General features: G+C 48.8%; 1 protein-coding gene across 5 annotated transcripts in view; it reads left to right on the forward strand.

Moving 5' to 3' along the window:
* The first annotated feature begins 9,016 nt into the window (after positions 1 to 9,016).
* RALY (RALY heterogeneous nuclear ribonucleoprotein) overlaps positions 9,017 to 23,186 on the forward strand; it is a 163,184-nt gene continuing 149,014 nt past the window's right edge. For 2 of the 5 annotated variants that reach the window (XM_068912430.1, XM_068912424.1), the window contains exon 1: positions 9,038 to 9,215. The gene's annotated coding sequence lies outside the window, so the exon portion shown is untranslated. Of the gene's footprint in view, positions 9,216 to 9,281; positions 9,718 to 23,186 lie in introns of those variants that run through there. The other 3 variants (XM_068912431.1, XM_068912433.1, XM_068912427.1) reach the window with 3 other exon arrangements.

Consider the following 23,186-nt stretch of genomic DNA (forward strand, 5'->3'; position numbering starts at 1 on the left):
ACAAGAAATAGTGCAGACGCAGTCCATCTGGAACCACTGGCACTAACATCCATTCTGTAACAACAACTAGCCACGTCTGGATTATTAAAAGTAATAATATCATATGCAACTTCTTTCTTCTCTAATAAAGGTAATGTTGGGCATTGAAGTAAAATGGATACATGCCACAAACTTCATACATGACCCAGTCTTCAGGATCTGGGTCTTCAGACCCAGATTCTATTGATGCCCTTAGAGAAATAAGATTGTGAATGAATTTTAGGTCCAGAGCCGACTTCCACAAAGTCTGAAGGAGGTCGGATGCTGGATTCAGTCTGTCTGCCTACTTTGCTGAGTATCCCCAAAACCTTTGCCCTCATCCAGGAATCCCTAGTCTATAGCTTAGAGGAGATGCTCTGCTTGTGAAACAGTCCTGCATTGCCTCTGGCCACAGGACATTAAAACATGAGGACCCAAAGGAGCAGCAAAGCAGGATGCTGCTCGTGGCCCACCAGAGGCTGCTCACCACTGCTCTATTTATAGAAAAAAGGACAGGATAAACTGTCACAGCAAGCGCTCACTATCCCAGCACAGCAGGGCCTGGGAAAGCTGATTGACTGCTAATGTTTTAATGATATCTTTTAGCATTTCTTTCCAAGGGAAAAGGAGAAAGTCCTTAAGGATCATGGATAACCGGGGTGCCCAGTACAGTGGAAAACACTGGGCAAGTTTTATGTCTTACTGTTTTATGACAACGTTAATATACACAAATAAAAGACAACCACAGGAGAGGCAGGTCCTGTCAGCTTCCATTGCTCAGGATCTTCATTTGTGAAATGCACAGAAAAATAAGGAGCCACCAGTTTTGGCAGGTAACTAGTTTGCTGGCTTGCTTACTTGCTCTCTCCCTTCCCTTAAAATATATTAGATTAGCAAAAATAATTTACTCCTATTGTTTATTCTTGCTACTCTGGCTTCATCAAAAGACAATCGCTGTTGTGCTAAGCACTGAAAGGCATATGAAATAGATTGGTCCTGTCCCCAGAAGATCAGTAAATACAGGAGATTACAGAAACAATTGGAAGAGCATAAGGGAACAGGGGAATGACCATGATTAGAAATTCTTGAGAAGAAAGACTGTGAAGAGAGGGATTGTATTTCACCTCCCCAGCATCTGTCTAAAACATCACTGAAATTGTTTGCTTGATCCCCAGGTCACCACCGTTTGAGGCTTCACGCTTCTCTTTCCGCTGTTATTTTACATTTCATTATCTCAGTGTTTTCCGGTGAAAATATTTCTACTCTAGTAAATTACTGGAAGTGTCTTTTTTCCCTCTGTTGCAAACAGATTGCTTCCCCGCTCTTCCTCAACACGCAGCGCGCAGCAGCAGCAATGCACCTTCATGAGGTGACGGGCAGCGCTCCGCATCCTCTGTCCATCCTGGTTTCCTCCTCAGACGTCGGGACTGATGGGATGGTGATTTCCGTGAGTTCTCTTGCCTGTCCTGACACAAAAGGCATACGTGTGGGGTACACCCACACACTGCTTTTTACTGCCAGCTTCCAAGCTGCCGTGGAAGCTGTAGGGAAAAGGGGATGAATGTTATCTGTCAGTTAGGTCTGCTAATTACAGGGCATGGGTTTTTTTAATAAAAAAAAAGATTGTTTTCACTTACAGTCTTTCCAATCTGCTTTGATTTAGGAGAGACTCAGGATTACAAAGCGTTTTCTCATTAGAACAAATGTCACAGATTTAAAAACCTCCTCATTTAAATTCCTCCTAATGTTCTTTGGCTTGAATAAGTGAGCTCTTAATGTCCATTTTAATTAAAGCATTTCAGTGGGGCCTAATGACAGCAGGTCCCTGCAAAGTGGACACAGTCCAGCTAAGAAGGAGAACTCCAGGGTGGGAACTTCAGCAGAAGTTGTTTTTTAAGGAAAAGTACTAAGGGAAACACAAATTAAGATCCATCCAGAAAAATGATCCCACACTTACAGCAAGCACAACTACACGTTTGTGAGATGCTGGGTGGGAGTGTTGGGTTTTGCAGGGGGGTTGATACACGTTTCCCACAGCTGCTATGAACTTCTCTCTTCTTGCTGCTGTACCGGTTGATAGGACACCTGCACGGTCTCTGGCAGCTAAGCAGGACTGCTGGCCACAGGCTTTCAGCACTCTTCCTCCGCTGCCACGTTCCCCCTCTTTTCCATCCACTGCCCCAACATTTCTCATTTCAGGCAAAAGTTCGGTCCTTGCCCCACCTCCCCAGGCAGCTCCCACGATGCTGGGCGCATTCACCAGCGTACATACCTAGCAACCACAGGGAACAGCACATCGTGTTGGCTTTCCCAGGATATTCCAGGAACTCCTTTGGGACACCGGGCGGTTTGGACAAGGGCTGCGATGCAAGTGTCTGGCATGCTCCAGGAGGGCAGTTCCTGCTGCGCTAGAAAATCAAGCATCTTCCGAGCACGCTCACATCCCTTTCCTAGGGCATAGAAAAGGCAGAGGGAAACACACTGATGGAAAACTGGGCTATCTTGCCCCCTCAATGCCATTTTTTTTCCAGCTATTGCCTCGGCAGCACCAATGCCTCCGCTTCTCCCCTGTCCTCAGGGCCCGTGGAGGGAGGGCCCTGGTCTTCGCCGTCTGGTGCTGCTCCAGGTGGAGCCAGCGCAGGAGAGGGCCCAGAAAGCCCGGTGCCGGCGGGCAGCGAGAGCAGCGCGCGGCCAGTATTTCTCCGTAGGCAGCGTACGCACCGAAAAAGAAACAAATTGCAGGGTCAGACGCTTGCCGATGGAGATCAGACAGCTCCAGTACAGCCAGAAACCGCTCCTGGGTTCCCACTAACACGGTTTCTAGCTCACTCTCTCCTTCCTTGAGTGATGAATAAATCCGGAAACAGTTAATAATGAAAGACTATTAAGATAAGATTCAGTCTTTATTGTTCTTGTGATTCCATGCGCTGTCATTTGTCAGGCGCGGGAACGAAACAGAGGAGCTGTCTGTCTCCAAAGCATTCCCGATGCTCGTGTCGGCGGCAGATTTATCGGCGTTGGCGCCCAGGCACTGTCAGGGGGAGGAGGCGCGCTCCTCGGCCAGGTGCGCTTCCCAGCGATGAGCGTTTCTGCTCGCTTCCCTCCCGACAGCCGTGCAAGGCAGTCGTCCTCGCCTGATAGCTCATCAGCGGTAGCACTATCAGAGCTGGGCAGCATTTCTGGGCCAAAAAGCATTTTGACAGACAGCGTGGTATGTTTGCAGGAGGAAAACGTCAGCTTGAGAGTCCAGCCTGAAAAACACGGGCAAAGTGGTTCGTTCTGAATGATCCTTCGAGGTAGCGTTCTTCTGAATTTGCCTCCCTCCCCCTCTCCCTGCCATTTTTCTTGTTTTTCTTTCTGTCGTTTTAGAGAGCATCCTTCTTCTGCTCGCTCACGTTCTCAGCTCATGAGTTGCTGTGTATCTTGGGTGAGGTGGAGGGAGTGTTTAAGAACATATCTTTGCTTTCCTCACTTCGACAACAGTAAGAAAACATATGAAAACAAGCACAGGTTTTGTTTTCAGATCATCTTCGGTGGTGTGTAGTGTCCAGATCCCGGGAGGAAAAGCACCTGTACATACACATTATACAAACAGGCACAAAAAAAATAATGCAAATATTACTTTCGCACTGAGCGGGTGTTCCCACGCTCATCGCAGCAGCCGTGTGCAGGAGCCCCACATGCAACATGTACCCCCTGCCCCGGGAGGGCAGTAGTATGTATGGAGCAGGGTCATGTAAGAGGCATCTGCTTTTGGAGACTGTGTTCACTGAGTTTTCTCTTTTAACGTAAAGTTGGATGAGCCTCAGATACCCCCCTCCATTGTCCTTTCAGTGCTTTTAGAGTGACTTGGAGATGGGGAGGAAAAAGAAAGCTGGCAAAGATAAATTCTGAGGTCAGTGCTGTTCACCTTTCTCTGTCATCCCACTGGGCTCATAAATTGGTGTTAACAGCTCCTGGAAAAATAGTAAAAAAAAAAAAAATAACATGAAAAGAGAACCTTGTTTGTACTTGGAAACATCCCCACCGCTAAGGCAGATGCTGTGGTGCCTGGGTCCGGCAAGACTGCAAGCGCAGACAAGGTCCAAGGCACGCTCAGCGCTGCGCTCTCCGGCTCTGGTCCCCTCCCCTGCAAGCATCCTGCCGTTTGCTACAGCAAGCAGGAAAGAGCTGCTTTTTTGGGCAACCTTTTTTTCTTTAAACATCATAAAGCACCTATATATTTTTGTTCCCTTTTTACTAAAAATCCCCTTTTGCAGAATGATCATTTTTGCTTGTTCTTTAAATAGGTGCTTAGGGTCGGGCTTGGCGGTTTGGAAAGCACAAATAACCTCGGTGCGTTTGAGATGAACCCCACACGCACGCACACACTAACGATTCTCTTTAGTGGGATTCATAAAAATCTATTATTGTTGCTGCGGATTCGCCACGGTGCGACTTTGGAGAGAATGCCTTCTGTGTTGACACTGTTGCTTCATTGTTATTCTTTCTGTACCCATGGCACAAAATGAAATATTCATTAAAAAGTGAGAAGAAAAGGAAAGAAAGAAAACCACCAGCATTCCTCTATCTCCCAGCACAAAAAAATCAAACGCAGAAAATTGAAATCAGAGCTGCGGGCAGAGAGAGGTGAGAGGGTTAAATGTTTGCAGGGTTTGTAGCCGCACGTTCAATGTCCGGCAAAAACAACCCCGTGCTGATAATAGGCAACTGTCACCTCCTTAATAAGGTGCCACTACAAAATTAGGAGTCGAGCAGGGTGCCACAGGAGGCCTCGCTTTCTTCAGGCTGTTTCAACAGGCAGCGACCCCTTCCAGGGGCTGCTGGGCTCTTGCCTCCAGCGGACGTGCCGTGGCGCCACGGAGCACCCGCGCCGCGCTCTCGCCCTTCACGCCACGGCCGCTGGGGCAGAACCCACCTTTCCGGTGGCCCCGTCTCCGTTGCCCAGGTCTTGCCCCGGTTTTCCACGCAGGTGGCCCAAGGCAGGGGGTGGCAGGAGGAAGAGGGGCCCAGGGGACCGCTGAGGAGGCCGTGCTCGGGCGTGAGAAGCCGGAGGTGCGGAGAGGCAGCTCTGGCTGCCTGCGATCAGACCCCACATCAGCTCCCCCAGCTCACCCACGCTGCTCGCCTGCCCCCGGACACCTCCTTTTTTGGCCTATGGTGGCAGTAGTCAGGACACTGCAGACACCCGTGCGCAGCCCCATGCTGACGTCCTCTGGGGCCCAGCTGAATTTCACCAGCTGCGCTCCCAAGGACACTTCTTGGGGCTGCAGGGACAGGTCCTACCCAAGGAAGACCCTGAGGAGGTGTGCTGTGCCCTGGAGGCCTCCTGCATCACTGTGACAACAGCAGAAGTACTCCACACCAGTTCTTCAGAGGATTTTGCCATGGTCTCCTCCCGCACCCTGGCATCCAGACCAGGACATCAAAGTCCAGATGGATGGCCTTCTGGAGCACTGAAAAAGCAGCAGGATGGATGGACAGTTGACGGCTGGTTGGACGGTTGGGCTCAAGGCCGGCGGCAGCAGACCCGGCAGTACAAACAGGAGCGAGGCTGGGGTGGAGGGCAGTGCCCGTTCCCATCTCCTCAGTGTGCACCAGCCACATCTGCAGCAGCGCAGACAGTTGTGGCTCCCCTGAGACAAGAGACGTGGTGCTAAAGCAGAGCAAGGTGGTTGGCACAGGGCTCAGAGACACTGCGGGAGACACTTGTGCAGGGAGATTTTCAAGACCTGCCTGCAGCAAGCCCTGACCAGCCTGGTCTGAACTTGGTGTTGACCTTGCTTGCAGCGGGAGGCTGGATGAGACCTCCGGGGTCCCTTCCCACCTGAACTCGCTGGGTTTCTGTGGCTCCTCAACCCTCTACCCAAACCGGCTCTGTGGCTGTAGCCATGTAGCTTTCTATTCTTATGACAGGTCCCAATTTCCATGACGACTACAATGTGACTTCTCTATCTCACAGGGGAGACATCCCCAAAAACAAGCACCTACCTCTTTTTAAAAAATAAAAATGGGAAAAAAAAACATTTCCCAGGATCCCTGCTTGGGTATGCCACAGGGGAAGGATAACACTTTTTGTGATCAAGAGACATAACTTCAGAAGCATTCAAACTGCATGTCTCAGCAGGGCACCTTTCTGCAGGGTTATTAATAAGGAATAATTGTTTTAGGTGCAGAAAAGTATGTGTACTTTCTATTCCCTTCCAAAACCCCTGCATCATTTGTCCTTAATGAATAATGAAAGATCCTTTTGTATTGCTTCCCACCCATAGACTTTAAAGTGATTGTTAAGCAGTAATAAATAGGACTTTAAAGAAAATCAGCTAAAGCTGTTTTTGATGAAAACTTAATTCCGGAGAAATGTGAAAATCATCTATTTTTTGCAGAATTTTACAGATGTTACGGGGGTTTTTCTCATGGGTTTAGAATTTTGGTCAAAAAGCTGAACGCCCCAACCTTGGAAAATTATTGCTATATTATTCTGACATGCACAGCTCCATGGAAACTGTCATTTGGTGCCCCATGGTCCTCCTCCTGGAAGGACATCAGCCAGACGAGCTTTCTCAAGATATGCACTATGATACTCTGAATATAGGACTGCTGGGATTCACTTTCTCCCCTCACCCAGAGTGGGTGATTTATCACTGGCACTGCAACCCAGGGAGACTGTTTACTGAGGACAGAGGATGCACAGCATCCCGTGACAGACCAGGGTATTTTGGTTTCACTTGAAAAGTTAATGTATTCCACTGGGACGCTGATGTGGGGTTTTTAACCTTTCTTTGGCAAGCCCACTCTGCAGATGAAAAGCAGAAGCTTGAAGAGATATGGGAGTTGCCCAAGAAAAATGAAGCTGAAAGTATAGCTAATTCATCATGTTTGGGCTGGTAGGTGCCTGGAGATTTTGTCTCCAGCCCGCAGCCAGACAGGTCTTGATGTTGGCAAGGGAGTTCTCTTTAAGAGGTCTACTGTTGAACAACCTTACTACTTAACTCACGTTTCCTGTGGAGGTACCGCAGAAATGTTTGAACTGGAAAGTCCCAAAGGGTTGCAGGAAGCACAAATAGGAGGCATAATTACTGCAGGTGTGCTCTTGCACTTAAATAACACGCTGCACGCAGCTGTTGCATGAAATTATTTGTGCTAAATATCCCAGCGACCTGCACGAGCTTCTCGTATAACTCATCGTGCACGAGTCTCTGGAACGTGGGTACGGCTTGTGAATTGAGACTGCCTGCGGGGCTGGCTATACGGTTGTTATACTTCTCTCAACGTATACTAGATGCCATCAAGGCATCTAGTGTGGACCTCCCACACTGACATTCGGTAATCAAATGCTTGACATTAGTTGTGCTGAGAAGACTTCTGAATCCTAAGAGGAATAGTTTTTCATCCTCGTTGTGAGCGTCAGAAGTAATCAAAGGCGGAATAAAGAGGCCAAGCTGAGAGCAGGTCATTTATGGCAGCACTTTAGGAAGAGCTGCAGAGCCGGCGTTTCAGCTCTGGATCGTGGCACGCTGATCCGCGTGGCGGATTACCTGCTTTGGCTCCTAGCTCAGCGGGGGGGGACTCTCCTGTTCGGCGCAGACAGACAGATGTGATCTGGGGATATCAGTTTTGGCTACAATCAAATGAATCTGGTTCAAATGAAGAGCAAGGGGCACTTTTGGCGAGTCAGTGAGGTTTATCTGCCCTTGCATGTTTGCAGCTCGTGCGTGCATGGGTGCTGGAAGGGAGAAGATCTCCACGGTGGTGCCTGGAGAAGCAGGCCAGAGAGCATCGCCCCAGCCCCCTGGCCAGGCCACGGGCTCCAGCCCACCGAGGGGACATGACACGAGTTTTCTGCCTCTCAAAGCGTGCCTGGATCCTGCTGAGTCCTTAAACCTCGAACATCGGATGCTACCGGTTGTAACATCTCTCCCTTCTCCTCCTTCCCAGTCCACTGGGATCAGCACCATAGATTGCTCCCCGAAAGGGGGGACACAGCACATGGGGCTCAGCCTGGCAGGGCTCAGACCCCCCACCTGGGACACGGCCTGGCAGGGCTCAGACCCCCCACCCGGGACACGGCCTGGCAGGGATCACACCCCCCACCTGAGACACAGCCCGGGCAGGGCTCAGAGCCCCCCACCAACGTGGGATACGGCCCAGCAGGGATCAGACCCCCCCACGTGAGACACTCCCGGGCAGGGATCACACCCCCGACCCGAGACACAGCCCGGCAGGGATCACACCCCGACCCGGGACACAGCCCGGGCAGGGATCAGACCCCCCCACCCGAGACACTCCCGGGCAGGGCTCACACCCCCCACCCGAGACACAGCCCGGCAGGGATCAGACCCCCCCACCCGGGACACGGCCCGGGCAGGGATCAGACCCCCCCACCCGGGACACGGCCCGGCAGGGATCAGACCCCCCCACCCGAGACACAGCCCGGCAGGGATCAGACCCCCCACCCGGGACACAGCCCGGCAGGGATCAGACCCCCCCACCCGAGACACAGCCCGGCAGGGATCAGACCCCCCCACCCGGGACACAGCCCGGCAGGGATCAGACCCCCCACCCGGGACACGGCCCGGCAGGGATCAGACCCCCCCACCCGGGACACAGCCCGGCGGGGATCAGACCCCCCACCCGGGACACGGCCCGGCAGAGATCAGACCCCCCCCACCCGGGACACGGCCCGGCAGGGATCAGACCCCCCCACCCGGGACCCGGCCCGGCAGGGATCAGACCCCCCCACCCGAGACACTCCCGGGCACCCCCGCCCGCCCGGCCCCACACCTCCTTCGGCAACTCCGCGCCGTCCCCCCCCCCAATCGCGCAGGCCGCGGAGCAGCGGCGGCAGGAGCCGGCGGCAGGAGCCGGCGGCGGCTGCGGCCGGGCGGCCCCTGGGCGGCGCAGCGCAGCCCGCGGCTGTGGCGGCGCGGGGGGCGCGGGCGGGGCGGGGCGGGGCGGGCGGTGCTGCCCCCCCCTCCCCCCCCCAGCGCACCGCGCCGCCGTGGTACGGTCGGCGGGAAGGCGTCGGGGCGGCGGCGCGGCGCGCGCCACTGCGCCCGCGGCTCCCGAGAGGCGAGGGCGGGCCGGGCTGGCGGGCGGCCCCGCTGCTCCGCGCCTCCTCCTCCTCCCTCCCTGCCTCCCGCCTCCCTCCCTCCCTCCCGCGCCCGGCGCTCGCCCCTCCGGCGCTCCCCGGCTCGGTGAGTACTGCTGCCGCGCCGTCCTTCCCCGCGGTCCCGCCGGCGGCCCCTCGGCCGGGCCGCCCCGACGCGGGGGCGCCGCCGCTGCCGCCCGCCTCGCCGCAGCCCGCGGCGCCCCGTCCGCGCTCCGCTCGGGGCGGCCGCGCTGCTGCGCCCGGGCTCCGTGTGGTTTTTCCTCGACCTGCTTTCCACACCGGTCACGGGCTTTTTTTTTTTTTTTTTTTTTTAATTGCTGTTTTTTTCCCTTTGTTTTTCATGTGAGTTTTCCTGCGCTCGGGTGTTTTCCGCTTGCCCTGCGCCGTGAGGAGACGGGAAGGGGCAGAGAAACTTTCCTGGTGGAAAAACAACTCCTGGCCCCTCTGGAGCGTCGCTCGGGCGGGCAACCGGCGCTTTGCCCCCCGGCGTCGCGCTTCGTCCGCCCGGCGCGGCGCGGCCGCCCCGGCCCCGGCCCCGGCCCCGGCCCGCCTTGGCCGTGGCTGCCCAGGGGGCTCTGCTGGAAGGAGTAAGTCTGCGGAGCGGTCACCGTGCCCCCAAGTGTCTTGTGAAGTGGGAGCCCTCGGTGCTGCTAGGACGTAGTCGCTGTTAGGCGGGTTGGAAGCTATTGGAAAGGCTTTGTGCTGATAAAACAGGCTGGATAAATAGACTGAAGTGGATCTCGGGTCTGCCTGAACTGTGCTTGAACAGCCGCGCTTGCTTTGTAGCAAAGGTGCTTCAAAACGCACTCTTCTGCGTGTTCCTGTTGAGCCCCCTGGTCTTTTAAAAGGCCGTTTTCTAACATTTAGGGGTGTTATCTGTCACTAATATGTTTGGGCTAGTGATTTCTATAAGTATTTGAGATGTGGTATGAATTTTTTTTTTTTTTAACTCCAGATTGCTGTCTGAATGGCTTTAGTTATCCATAAAACAGCCGGTAAGCCTCAGCTGGAGTTCAGTGCCTAGAAGGGTAGTCCTATGGCTACTCTCTTTTATGGTTAGAGAACCAAAAAGATCTAGGACATAATTCACCCGTCTGGTGAACAGTATGAATGTGCATCTTTATTTTCCTGTCTGTGCCTCCGATTCCCCGATTTTTGTTATCGGGAAAACGTTAGCTGGCTCAATCATACAGGTCAGAAGGTTGTACCGGGCTGCAGGCTCCCGGGGCTCTCCCACGTTGCAGGAGCCGCTCTGTTGCTGGTAGCTCTTCTGCTTAGGTTTCAATTGAGACTGAAGTCAATAGCTTCAGGACTGAATTTAGCTCCCTTCGGGGGGGGAGGGGAGACCCCAAACTCTCATCTCATATTAAGGGAGTTATTGCTGTCTTCCCCCTGCAGATAGATACCATAAGCTAATAAATAGCTGATGCCTGTGGTTCCCCGGCTGGTGAGGATCCAGCTGGTGTGGGTAGCATGTGTCTGTCATTCACGGCAGCTTCTCCTGAGCTAGCAAGGACAGCGCAAACACTTGGACTGGTATTTGCTCAGCCTCCAAGCTGAGCCTGTTTTCTTTGGCCTTGACTGCCGCTGGCTGTCATCTCTCAGTGGGACAGTCCTGGCCTGGAGGGTTTAGGTGGTGTTGCAGGACCTCCTGATTATGCTGTGCTGCAAAGAGGAGGCCTCCGCTCTTCTCCAAGTGCTTTGAGTGTTGGTGTCCTCCTCCCAGTCCGGAGAGGGAGGAGGTGGTACTCTCACTTACGTTTTGTCCAGTCCTGTACTGTGTGATTTATTCCGATTTGGGCTCCTTCCTCTATTTTCCCCTGAGGGAAAGGGGAGGAGAGAGGGAAGAAGTTTCGTATCTTCGAACCGAAGCCAGCTGAGCTTGTGGGCGACGCGGAGCCCGCGTTTGCCTTGTGTAAATCGAAGGACCGCGTTGTTCTCCTTTTCATAGATGATCAGGGTGGGCAGGCAGGTAAGGAGCCTGTGTCGTGAGTAAAATCTCAGGCCGAACCACAGCAATACGGCTCTGTAGCATCTTTTATAGCCTACCTGCTCTCAGTGACAACTTGTCACAGGGTTTATTGCTCACGTTCCTGGAAGTTTGGTGTGTTTTTTTTTTTTTTAATTTTATTATTATTTTACTCCCATCTTCAGCAAGCAGTGCTGAGCTGCATGTGGTGCCTTTCTTCATGAGGTGCATGTGTTAAGACAGCTACTCATGTAGTTCACCATGCAGTGCCAGTGAAGGATTGCCTGTATTTTAGTTCTGTCAAGATAATGTTGTGGATGGATTTCAGGGGAATGCCGAAGCGAAGAAGGTGGGTCTCTTAAGAGCCACTTTCTTTAGAAAAAGCGGGTAATAGGCAGTAAGGTTTCTGGAGGAATGTTTTATTTGGGGATTGTAAAGAGAGGATTAGAGCTCTTGACAGGGAGCGGTTTATCCGGAATAAGTGATGGGCCTCGCTCCTCCTGACAAATAAGAATCTAACTCATTCCCAGCACTAGGAGAGCTTTCAGCTACCCTCGTGCCAAATTATTGAATAAAAGCGACAGAACTTCTTTTGATTTGTGTTCTTTGTCGATGGCTGCGTCTGGAGTTTTTGGAAGTAAAATTTGCATCTACTCAGAGAAAATGGCCTCTGAAGATAAAAATTTTTGCTATACTACAGGTACTATAGAATTATCCAATATGCTAGTTATATGTATTAGAAATAGCTGTATTTTTCTTGGAGGATAGTAGCTTTTCCTTCCTTCCCCTCTTCCCATTAAGCTGCTCTCTGGTGTGGCACACGGTTATGTTCTTGTAGTTGAAGAAACGCAAAGGAATTTATTTCAGATCTATAAAAGTGAGGTGTGTCTCTGGAGGGGGAGAAGAAGCAAAGAATCAAATTTTGGGCTCAAGGTTTGAGGGTGTTTTTTTTTTTTTTAAGTACAAGTTGCTCATTCTTTTCCCAGTTCTAGATTTATGATGGAAGGGTTGGAAATGTCTAGTAAGAAATACATTGCTAGAAGAAAACATGAAATAATGAGCTGAACAGAGAAAACTTGAGAATAAACTGTCACCGGAGATTGTTTATGAATTCACAGACCCTCTGGAGAAAAGGGAGGGAGGAATTGTTCGGATCAATAACAAGATCTCCTTTGTATAACTGTAAAGCTTTAATCATGTCACTTAAAAAGTGTACATTTAGGATTATTTTTATACCTGTATTGATAGCGGAAGTTAACTCTGTAGCAGTCGTGCAGATCTGGGTAATCTGAATCAAGCTGAAGAGCAAAGAGAGGCTCTTAGGAGAATCTGAAACCCAGCAGGCATTTTTTCAGACCTGAGTTATGTCACTTTTTTAGGAATGCCTCAGGCAATTGCATTTTAAGAAGACAAAGCTTTTGTTTTCAAGCTGGCCTAGAAAAATGCCAAGGATATATCCAAAGTAAAGGCTTTCAGAAATTGTCATTTGCGATTAAGTTGATTTTGCTGTTGTGCACAAGACCGCTGCTGCGTTCCTTGGAGTAGTGCGAGCTGTGTCTCTCTTCTTCCACCACCAGCCCTAGTAGCCCTAGAGTAGTAGTATCTAGTGCTTCTCATTTGAAAGTGCATAATTAGAAGGTCAGATTTCTGCTAGCTGTAACTCTGATGTAAACTTAATTATATGTACTTTACAAAAGGCAGGATTGAGGTGACACCAGTGCAGAGACTGACTCCAAAATGCTGTTTTGGAGAATTAACACCTGCATGTAACTGTCTAGTTTTGCAGTGCAGATACTGGTGTTTTCAAGGCAGAAGCTTGTAAGAACTGGCAAAGACTGCTTTCCTGTGCCTGTTCTGGGAAATCCTTAATTCATATGGAAACAATAAGTCTGCATGCTTGTAGCAAATCCTAAGCCTTCTTTTTTTTTTTGATGACTTCTAGTGTTTCTTGCAGCTTAAAACAATCAAATGCTATCCCGTTGTTGCCAGGCTATGAGCAAATGGAAGCTACTTCTGTGAAACCCAGAGCCTGAGCCAGTGGGGGATGTGGCGTATATAGCAGACCATGCTCAAGCATGCATATGGAAAAGTAGATCACCTGCGAGCTCTAGTTTTGTAAGCTCTTAATGAGGTCCTTTGTTTAAGAAAGGTGAAATAAGACATTGGGAATGCCTTTTTATTCCCCCCCCCCCCCGAAAAAAAAAAAAAAAGACAAGAACAGTTTGTTTTGTTGTAAGAAAATTATCCGGTATGATTCACCTTGCTAACAGTGTTAAAGCAGCAGTGGCGTTAACAGCTTCCAAAACTGTATCACTTGGGAAGGAAGCAGCTGGGAAATCAACCTTGTGCTCAGAGACAACCGCTTTTCTGTTGCGGGGTTGGGCTTTCTTCTGGATATCTAGGGAAAGGCTAAAAGGGCCGCATGAGTCATCTTTCTGGCTCTTGTATAACGTTGTTTAACACAAACAACCCTGTTTGTTCTCCTTATTGAGGTCACTTGCACCTTCCAACATGAAAAGACTTGGGAGTGGATGTACCCTCTCCAGTGGAAAACCTAATGAGCTGCTTCTGCTGTTTTCACTGACGAGGGTGGGTCCTGCATCCCTCACTCTGAGCACGTAACACCCTTTTTTTGTAAACAAACCTTTGGTGTATGTTGAAACTGAGTCCTGGCTTGGAACAGATCTGCCACGGAGAAGCCCCTGAAGCAAGGCGCCGGCTCACCCGTGCAGGCAGAGTTTCCTGCAGGTGTAGGGAGCCGTGGCCGAGAGCTGAGAGCCTCGATGCCAGACTGCTCTTCCGAAAGCGTTGCGGTACCGGCAGCAGAGTATTTCCTGTGCCTGATGCATCCGTCTCAGGACTTTACCAGCGGTGTTGCCCAGCTGTCCTCCTTTGTTCCAGTAAGGCTGGGTTTGAAATAAAAGCAAGCTGGCGTTGTTTTCTAGGAAACAGGAGCGAGGTAAATGGCATGGGCGCGTCTGGACTACGTTTCCAAGAATTTGGCAATTCCCTGGTGAAGTCTGCAACGTCGTTTGAATGAGCTGTGGGATGGTACTGAAGAACAGAAGCTAAAAAGTGGCACGGCTTTTTATCTGATGCTTTTGCAAGCGGCTTATATCGTAACAAATGTAGCCACAGTGGAAAGGAATATGAAGTCGTTTTCTGATTGCTACTACAAGCAGAAAAAGGGAGTGCGCAGGTTAAATGCGCTAGCAAGGGCAATAACTGAGCCAGTTTGGCTCCATCTCCTATGGTGTCAAGATCTAAGTGCCTCTTTTGCTGTGTCCTGCCGTCCTTAAATGGAGAGCATCCTTCCATGTGCACGTCCACCTTCTAGTGAAAGTATTTAAATATGGAAATAAGGGTGGCAATTTTTGCCAGAGAAGATACATTAGCTTATATGAAAATGTTGGCAAGGGCCACCTGTTTTGGAAACTAGGAATAGATCAACACTATCATGCATTTTAATTCTTGGATTCCAGACTATACTGTCAAAAGACCCAAGGTGGACGGGGGAAGTAGTTGCTGATGATCCTCACCAGGGCTCTTGAGGTCTTTATCAGACAGATAGAAAGCATGAGTTTTAGCCTGTATTTAGCAAAACCTTCTGCAAAGTTGTCTTGGGAATGTTTGTCAGAAAAATGCTTCCATTATGAAGACAGAGGAAATGTCAGTTCTGTCAGTTGTTTCCTCCAGCAGGAGCAGATACTTTGGCCTGGAGATGAGAGGGGTCTAGTAGAACTTAACTTGCAGATGAAGCTTAATGACTTTGCAAAGTAAGGATAATCTTGTGCTCCAACAAAGAGGTTTGGCCCTCGACTGTATGGGGCTACGTTATAGCAATTGATTCCATGGATATCATATGACAGTCAACACCAACAGCACTAGCTGCCAGTCCGTGTTACCATCTGTTCCCCCTCGTTCACCTGGTCTCCACTTGCTCATCTCAATTGCATCCTAGACTTGCCAGAACTTCAAGGTGACTCTTCCAGTTTGAGATATGGCCCCCATGTCAGAGACTGCAGATGACAGGAACTCATCTTATGGATAGTTTCACCAAGGGACAATGTTCCCTTTGGTCTCCAGCATGACTTTTTTTTTTAGTTAGTGGATTTGAAACACAAATTGCACGTTGAAACACTGAGTCCTTTTGAACGCAGTGCTGCAGAGCTGACTGTGCTGTGAATGTGCGTTGCTGGAAGGACAGTGTTGCAGTGGTTTTGGGTTCAACAGCTGCTGGTTTCTATCCCTGGAGCTGTACCTGCTTGTATAGGGGTATTTGCTTGTAACTGTTGATTCTGCAGCAGTGTACACATTGCAGGAGAAAATATTGCTGCACCTCTCTCAAGTTTAAGTGCTACGATCACTGCAAAAATCCTCTTCATTCAACTTCAAAAGCTTCGTTGTTGGCTCTTGCTGCTGAAACTTAGTCTCACGTGCCACTCCTAATTGCCCTTACTCATTTCAACACACTGTTAAAACTTTGCCTCATACACATACTGCTGCGTCTGTGATGGGCTTGCAAGGTGTGGGTCTAGGTCACTATTTCCCCTTTGCTCCTCATACCCCTCAGACCTCTCCATACTGCTGTAGGCAGTGCGTTCCTGTGCAGGCATAGGAGCAAGAAAGGGGACCTAGAGCATGGAACTGGTCCTGAAATTTCTATGTCTACAAAACTACTGAAAAAGCTTTCAGTACAGCTAATCGCATAGAGCCTGTATCCTTTATTTACCTCCCAATGCTCTGCACCCACAGGGCGCAGGAGACAGTGAAGAGAAACATCAGATGGTAAATTCCACTGCAAGGGTGCCCGGTGAATCTAATGCTCTTGAGCAGCTTCAGTGGCACATGGGGAATGATTGCTGCTGCTGACAGACATCAAAAGTGGGCTTTGTTTTTTTTCCCCTCTCAATTAGGGATGGAGTGCTTTCCTGCGGATGGGCTCCCCAGCCGTTTTACTGTGTGTGGTATAAACAGCGTTTTGGGGGAGGGCACGTTAATAAGCCCGAGTCTGCTAATACCGCCTGTGAGCAGCACCACACCTCGTAGCAGGAGAGAGACAGGAAGGGCTTAGGTGATTTTAATTAAAGTTGTTGTGAGGAAGAAATTAAATTTGGTCTCTTGCCCTGCTTATATTAGGAGGGGAGAGGGCTCTGCCTCTCCGAACTGAGCTGTTAGCAGCATTCTGTTTGCTTAGGAAAAAAGCAATTTCTCTGTCGGCTTTTACCCTGGCTCCTGGGCCAGGATTGCTTGTTTATTTTCAGCAGCTCGCCAAATCACTTTGAAGATGTGCTAAACATTGATCATCTCTTACAGTCCTTCGTCTTTGTTCTGTCAGCAAACGTTGCAAAATGTATCTTAAATTACCTCCTTTCCCAAAATGAACGGGCTGTATGCATACTCGAAGAGGATGGAGCTCTTCCAGGTTAAGTTTAAATGGGTCTGTCTTTGCTCCTAGGTTTGCTCCAGACCCGCCTGGATTAGCCTTCCGGTGCAGCCAGGCCTCTTTGAACCTGTCAGTCTGAAAAGCAGCAGGGGTTTGGGGGAAAGGCTGACATGCTACTTAGTTTCTTAGCCAAAGCCAGGAGTGCTGCCTTCAGTGAGCTGGGTCCCATTTACAAACCACTTGCTCTCTTCTTATTGCAACAGTGGGACTTTTCTTTTCCTTGCTACACATGTCTAACAAGCGGGCAGAGGGCTCTGCTGTAAAATGCTGCGTAGCCTGTGGGATGCCGCAGTGAACTGATGCCCGGTGCTGGTAGCTGCTGGCGGTATAGCTTAATTTCATAATTAAGTGATGGAGCTTCTAATACCTCTGCTTTCCTTTCCCTTTTGAGTGCTGAGACTTGCGTGGTGGGCAAGGGCTGGGAGAGAATACCCCACCGGGGCAAGACATTATTCCTATATAAAATAGGTAGGAGGCAATGGTGGTGGCCAGCTCGGGGTAGAAAAGCGTGGAAGCTACGGTTAAACTGAAAGCACAACTTAAATCATTATGTAGCATACTTCTGATGGCTAGCTTACGCACGCACATACTTCTTTCTTAGCACATAAGTGCTATCAGTCATACCTGACCTCTTGCCTGAGTTCAGCTGGAAGGGAGTGCATTACAGACATTGTTATTTAGATGCCTGCTCGTATTTGTTTCCATAGCATGTGTTTCAAAATGCTGGATCCTGCGCGTGTGAGAGGAGCTCCTGGACCTCTTAGCCCGCAGCGGGGGTGGCCCCGCTGAAGGATGCTGAGGGCATGGGTGGATTCAGCACCTGCGTGGTGAAAGAAGGCTGGTGTAAGACTGCTTGGGTACTTGTGAGACAGGCTGTCCTTTGCGTTCGTTGCTTCCGTTATCGTTTCCTTCCGCAGTTCAATTTGCGGATGTTGTATTGCCATCCCATTTCGTGCGCTATTAGCGCATGATGTGCGTCTGTTCAGATACTGGTTTGCAAGAGGAAAAACACAGTGCTCACAGCCTCAAAATGAATAGCCCTATGTAGCATAAACAGATATTTTGTAGTTTGTTGGGGAGAGTATGACTTAGCAAGCCATAGACTCCTATCTTCTGAGTTAGCTAAAAGTCACCTACATGACTCAAGTCTCCTGTTTATGTACCTGGGTTGCCCATCTTTTGCACACGTGGGGAGAAAATACTGTGTGTTCACGCACAGTTTCTTCTCCAGAAGTCTCAAAAAGGGAATGAACTCTGTGCCCCAACATGCTGTTCAGGTTGAAAAGTCACTAAGTCTTGGGGTGAATTGCAGTTGGGCGTACAGCCCAGCAATGCATAATTAAAACGTAGAGGCTCTTTTACTCTGTCCTTGGATGCAACAGAAGGGGAGCGTTAGCAGGTGTCTCTGTAGCCTGCAGTGATGGGACAGTGATGCGGATGGGAAGGCTTCTGTGTGATGATAGAAAGCAAGCAACATTCAGGTCTACCAAATAAGTGTTTTGGAAAAGAAAGTGCTTTTGGAAATTCAGGGCCTTGGCTGTGCTGGACTGCTGTCCTTTTCTGTAGGAAATGGACTGATGCTGAAGAGATGCTTGTCCCCGATCGCAGTGACCAAGGGCTTCTTGCTTCTGGTGGCTGACTTTTACGTTTCCTGCTAAATATACACAACAAGGCAAGAGTTTGGGTGGTGGTTCTCCTAAAGTTTGCTATCTTTTTATTTCAATTCCAGAGCATCAGTGCTGTGGATGAGGGGCGTCTCCAGCAAGCAGACTAAAGACCACCTGATAAAATAGGTGCAAATTGATTAGCTTGCTTGTTTTTATTTATTCCTGGAACTTTATTTCTGTTTGAGGTTTTTCAAGTAGGAAGTAATTGATAAAGCTTTCCACCCTCCAGACTCACCACTATCCTCATTCTTTTCCCCTTCCTGGAGAAAATGATTTTTAAACACATACAGGAAATCTGGAGGTTTTACTAGCTGACCTTTGGTATCTTCCCCTTGAGTACAGTAGTATCAAAGATCTGTGCACATACCTAGTGAAGTAGCTGTGGCTCCAGAGAGTTTGTGCTCTAAATAGATAAAAGGTAGGAGGGCATGTGACTTGGCCTGACCTTGGGTGGCAGCAGAACTGGGAATAAAGCCAGTTCTCCTTGCTCCCAGTTCACCATCTTCGTCATGAGTTATAGAGCTCTGTCATATCATTCCTGCCTCAACCCTGCCTGCAAAAACCTGATCTACAACCAAAGCAGTAGTCGCAGAGTCTTTTGGGAACCTAACGCCAGCCTTCCACGTTGCGTGACTGTCCATTTGATTCTCCTCCCCGGTGGCTTCACTTTGTCACCGTTCGTCTCCTCGCGGAGCGGATGGGAGTCTCGGAAACGCGTGGCGTGTGATGCTTTGCTTGACGCGTGAGCAGAGCGGCCGCTCCTGCAAGGCGCAGGGAGGTAGCCCGCTGCTCGAAAGCTGGCGCGCTGCAGGACTCCCATGCTAGGAGCATGGCAATCTGGCTGGAGGGCCTCAGTAATTTTGTTTCATATCGCTGCATCTGCTTATTTCTTCTCCTCTTTGTCTCTTTAGATTAAGCTCTGTGGGGTTCTCTTACAGAATAGCCGGGTAAAACCAGCACCTAATGAAATGAGACTTTAGATGGGACTTCTGGATGCTGCAGCAGTCTGCAGCTGGGGCAGGGGAAAGGCTGTTTGCACAGGTGCTGGGGGTGGCTTGGGTCTTCAGCAGATACATTCAGCAGATACTGCTCTGTTCTTGTGCTTTTGACGTTATCTAGTCAAGCAAAATCGTAAAAGCTTCTGTTTGACAGACGTTCATCCTTCAGATTTCTTCCCAAAATCTCTAGTCTTGGAGCAGTTGAAAGCTGTATGCAGCCGTGGCCAAGCTGGTTGTGTGGTGTGCTGTGCCTGCGTCTGCGTCAGCTGGATGACTTCACTCCTCCCAAATTAAATGGCCAAATGGCTTGAATACAGCCTCAGGGCTGGACAGGCTTAGAAGACCTTAGACAACTGAAATGTGCACTTTCTTTTGCAAAAGTGGTAAGGGCGGAGGGGCATTAGAACCAAAATATCTGGGTTCTTGCCTGACTACAGCGGGAAAAGGAAAGATGTGCCAGGCTTTTTAGCTGTCCTGGGAAAATCTCAGCATGTAGCCGAATGTATATATAGTGTTCCACATGGCTGATTGGCTTACTGATGCTTTCAGTCTTGGTAACTCAAGTTACACGTTAAATATTTTTAAATATATCAGGAAAAACAGCAATTGGAAAAGTGGATTTAAAAAAGAGGGACATGGTGAATGCTATGTTTCAGTCTAAAACCTGGGGAAGCACTCCTGTATACAGCTGGCTTTTGTTCATGCGCATTTGCAAGCAAAGCCAGGTGGTGGTTAATTTTTTGCACAGAAATCTATGTGGTGCTGTGTAAGGCTACTCACATCTGTGCACTCTATGTAGGTCAGATGCGTCTTCATTTCTTTATGAAGACTAAACTTGACAGTATTTCCTTTTTGCAACCAGGGGAAGAAAATCACAAAATTAGCATGCTCACTCCATAAGGAGTGTTCTTAAGGAGAGAGCCCTGAAGGGGGGAAGTGCACGCAGGTGAAGTGTGTTAGCTTTACCATGTGCTTCAGGTTTGTGGCAATGAGCTTTATTGGTGAAAGATTTATCTAAGCTGTGTGTCTGGGGTTGATGGAGTGTCATATCAGATTAGCCTTGCAGTTCAAAATATTAAATGCTTCTATGCCATGCATCTAGCAGATGCCTCTTGCTTTGCTTGGAATAAAAAGCCTGTTCTCTAATCTTTGAAGCCTATTTCTACTGCTGTTTTTTTTTTTTTAATGCAAATCATTTGTCCTCTTCTCCTCCTTTCCTCACTCTTCCGCCCCTCCCTCTGCCTGCCAATTGTGTTCTGGTATTTCTTGACTTCTCTTTCAGGCTGTTTTGTGAAGGATAAAATGAGTTGAAAATGGACACTCTCTCTTACTGAGAAGTGTGTTAGGAACCTGATCTGGCACCCTTTAAAATGGTTAAAAGTCTCTCATATGCTTTGACGGAAATGCATCAGATCTAGATATGTTAGTCTTGCAGCAGATATTATTGCAAGGTAAAATTAGTGGGGATGAAAGATAAGGTTACTACTAATGTTCCAGTTGACCTTCATCTTCTGATCTGTGTAGCTTGACTCCAGTCTATCCAGTAGTGGACATAAACCAATCTAGCTGACTTCAACAGTTCTACAATTTTTTGCTTCATCTTAAGTCCTGAAGTCATGTGATGTGATACAAGAATTTTGATTCTCACAGAAGGAAGTGTCTTCATGGAAGGAAAAACTTGAAAGTGTGACCCAATGGAACCCTAAACATCCAGAAAAGTAGGAGATAAATAGAGAACTCAGGGTTTATTTTGAAGGTGGAGAGGGAACTGACTGAAGATATCAGAACTGACTCTGCTACCTGAATTTGTTTTCCTCAGCTGAGATGACCTTGTGAGTGAGCATAACCGAAAGGGTGGCAGAAAAGGGTCAGAGTAGATGAAGAGGGATAGATGAATGTCTTTGTACAATACAATGCAATGTGGAAGACATGTCAGGGATTAAAGCTTATCTGCTCTACAAGACTATCCAGAAATGAAAGAAGGGCTGCACCCATCATCTCTTCCTTCAGCGGACCGTTAGCATCTACAAGCACTACCAGTCTCCTGAGATCCTCAAAATTAGAAGTGAAGTTCAGTCCTCTGAAGCAGCTGGACGAGTAGCCTGTGTTTCAGGAGCTCTCGGCAATGAGCAGATCCTAGTGACTTCAGCAGTAAATTGGACATAGTCAACACTAAGCTGACTTGACTAGACACAGTTTATGGATTTAGGAGCGCTGGTCTTGGAAACTGGCTAGGATTTGTAACAGGTCCCTGGTGGGGAAGTGAACTCTGGACTTTGTAGATTTGCTCAAAGTTCCTTGGAAAAAAGAAATGATGGGAACACCCTAACAGAAGCTGGAGTAAAAAACTTCTGTATGTCCTCTTCTCCTGCAAGACTTCTAGCCAGAACCCTGGCTGTCAGTGTGTAAACGTGAATTGAGCATATGGGAAAGTCTCAGGACAGATGTTTCTGCTGGAGAGACCACCTTGCTAATTGCTCTTTTGCTGTACCCAGTAGAAAACTAAGAGACTGGATGTTTGCTAGGACTGTTCTTTCCCTTCTCCCTAAATAAGATGAAAGGTGTATTAGGGAAACTCTCAAGAGCAACCAGTCTTTATCTGTTAAGTCCCTGCTGACCGAGTGAAACTAAGAGGAAACTAATGAAAGCCCTATTGTCACTACATATTTTTTGACCTTTAAAAGGAAAATGTGCTGGTGAGTCAGGAGACCCACTGGGAAATCTGTTCAATTTGTTTTGGGCAAAAGGTGAACTGAGATGCGGCAGTGATGGTGGCAGCTTAAAATGAAGGCAGAGAGATCAGAGCAGTGTACAAATCTTGCCATGCTGTTGTCTCTCTGGTTTATGCATAAACACAGAACTTGAGTCCCTAGAGCTGTCAGGCATCTTTCAGCTATTCTGGTTACAAAGCAAACAGAGAAGCTGAAGTGTTTTTGCAATTTTCTCCTGACTTGATGCTAAACACGAAGTGTAAAAATCCTTCCTTTCTGAGAATAAAAAAAAAAGGGAGGGAGGAAGAATGCTGTTCCCTGCTCTGGGTTTACATAAGAAAACTGCAATGAGTGTTTTTGTCAAAACAAGTTAGCTTGAACATTTTTATGGCAATAAGTGCCCTTTGGGAATGGTTTGGGTGAAGTTAACACTTAAGGGGAGTGAGCCTGGCTGAGCCTTCTGGCAGCTCAGCAAAGCCTTTAATACTTTTATGTGAATTCAGAGTTAGGCTGGAGATGATGAGCCAAGACTGAATTCAGTTGCTGCTAATAGCCTCAAAGTTTGGAGGGGAAAATGGATTTTTGCATAGTCTTATTCACTTACCAGGACATCTAATCATGGATAACAGTGAGTCATTGTTTTATCTGGTTTGGAAAGCAAGTCTGTTCTTTACAAATGTTGGGGGTTAGATTCCTCTAACAAAGGCCTTTGGCTTGACGGCCTTAACTGCCAAAAGTACTAAAGCTCAGGTGTCCGAAAGAACCTGATTCTTCTTGTACTGACGTTTTCAACAAATCTAGCCCTTGCTGTCATAGTGCTCATGGATGTCTTTGGCACTTTTGAAACTCTGGTTCCAACTCGGTGGGTTGAAACCCAGCTTTCTACTGTTTTCAGTACTGTTGCAGCACACACAAGCCACAGCTGCTCTTGGTGGATACCAGCTCAGAGGGACTCTAATTAGAGAATCTCTTCCAGCCTGAATATTGGGCACTGCTGCTCTAGGCAACCAGCCCTGCAACATTAGGGAAGTGGTACTGCTGAAGCAGCACTCATGTGACAAAACGATGGCAACGCCCTTTGCAGGTAGCTCTGTATCAAACACGCTTGTAATTGCTGAGTGAGTTGGACTTCAGGGCCAGGCTGCTTCTCAAGCAGCCTATTCATTCTCTCTGACTCCTTATAATTGAAAAGAAATAGTTTAGGCACAGGACTGCTATCAGAATAATTTCCCCAACAACTGAGCATGGCATCTGAGCAGCAAGGG

This window comes from Struthio camelus, chromosome 18 (genome assembly GCF_040807025.1).
Source record: "Struthio camelus isolate bStrCam1 chromosome 18, bStrCam1.hap1, whole genome shotgun sequence".
Lineage (NCBI taxonomy): Eukaryota > Metazoa > Chordata > Aves > Struthioniformes > Struthionidae > Struthio > Struthio camelus.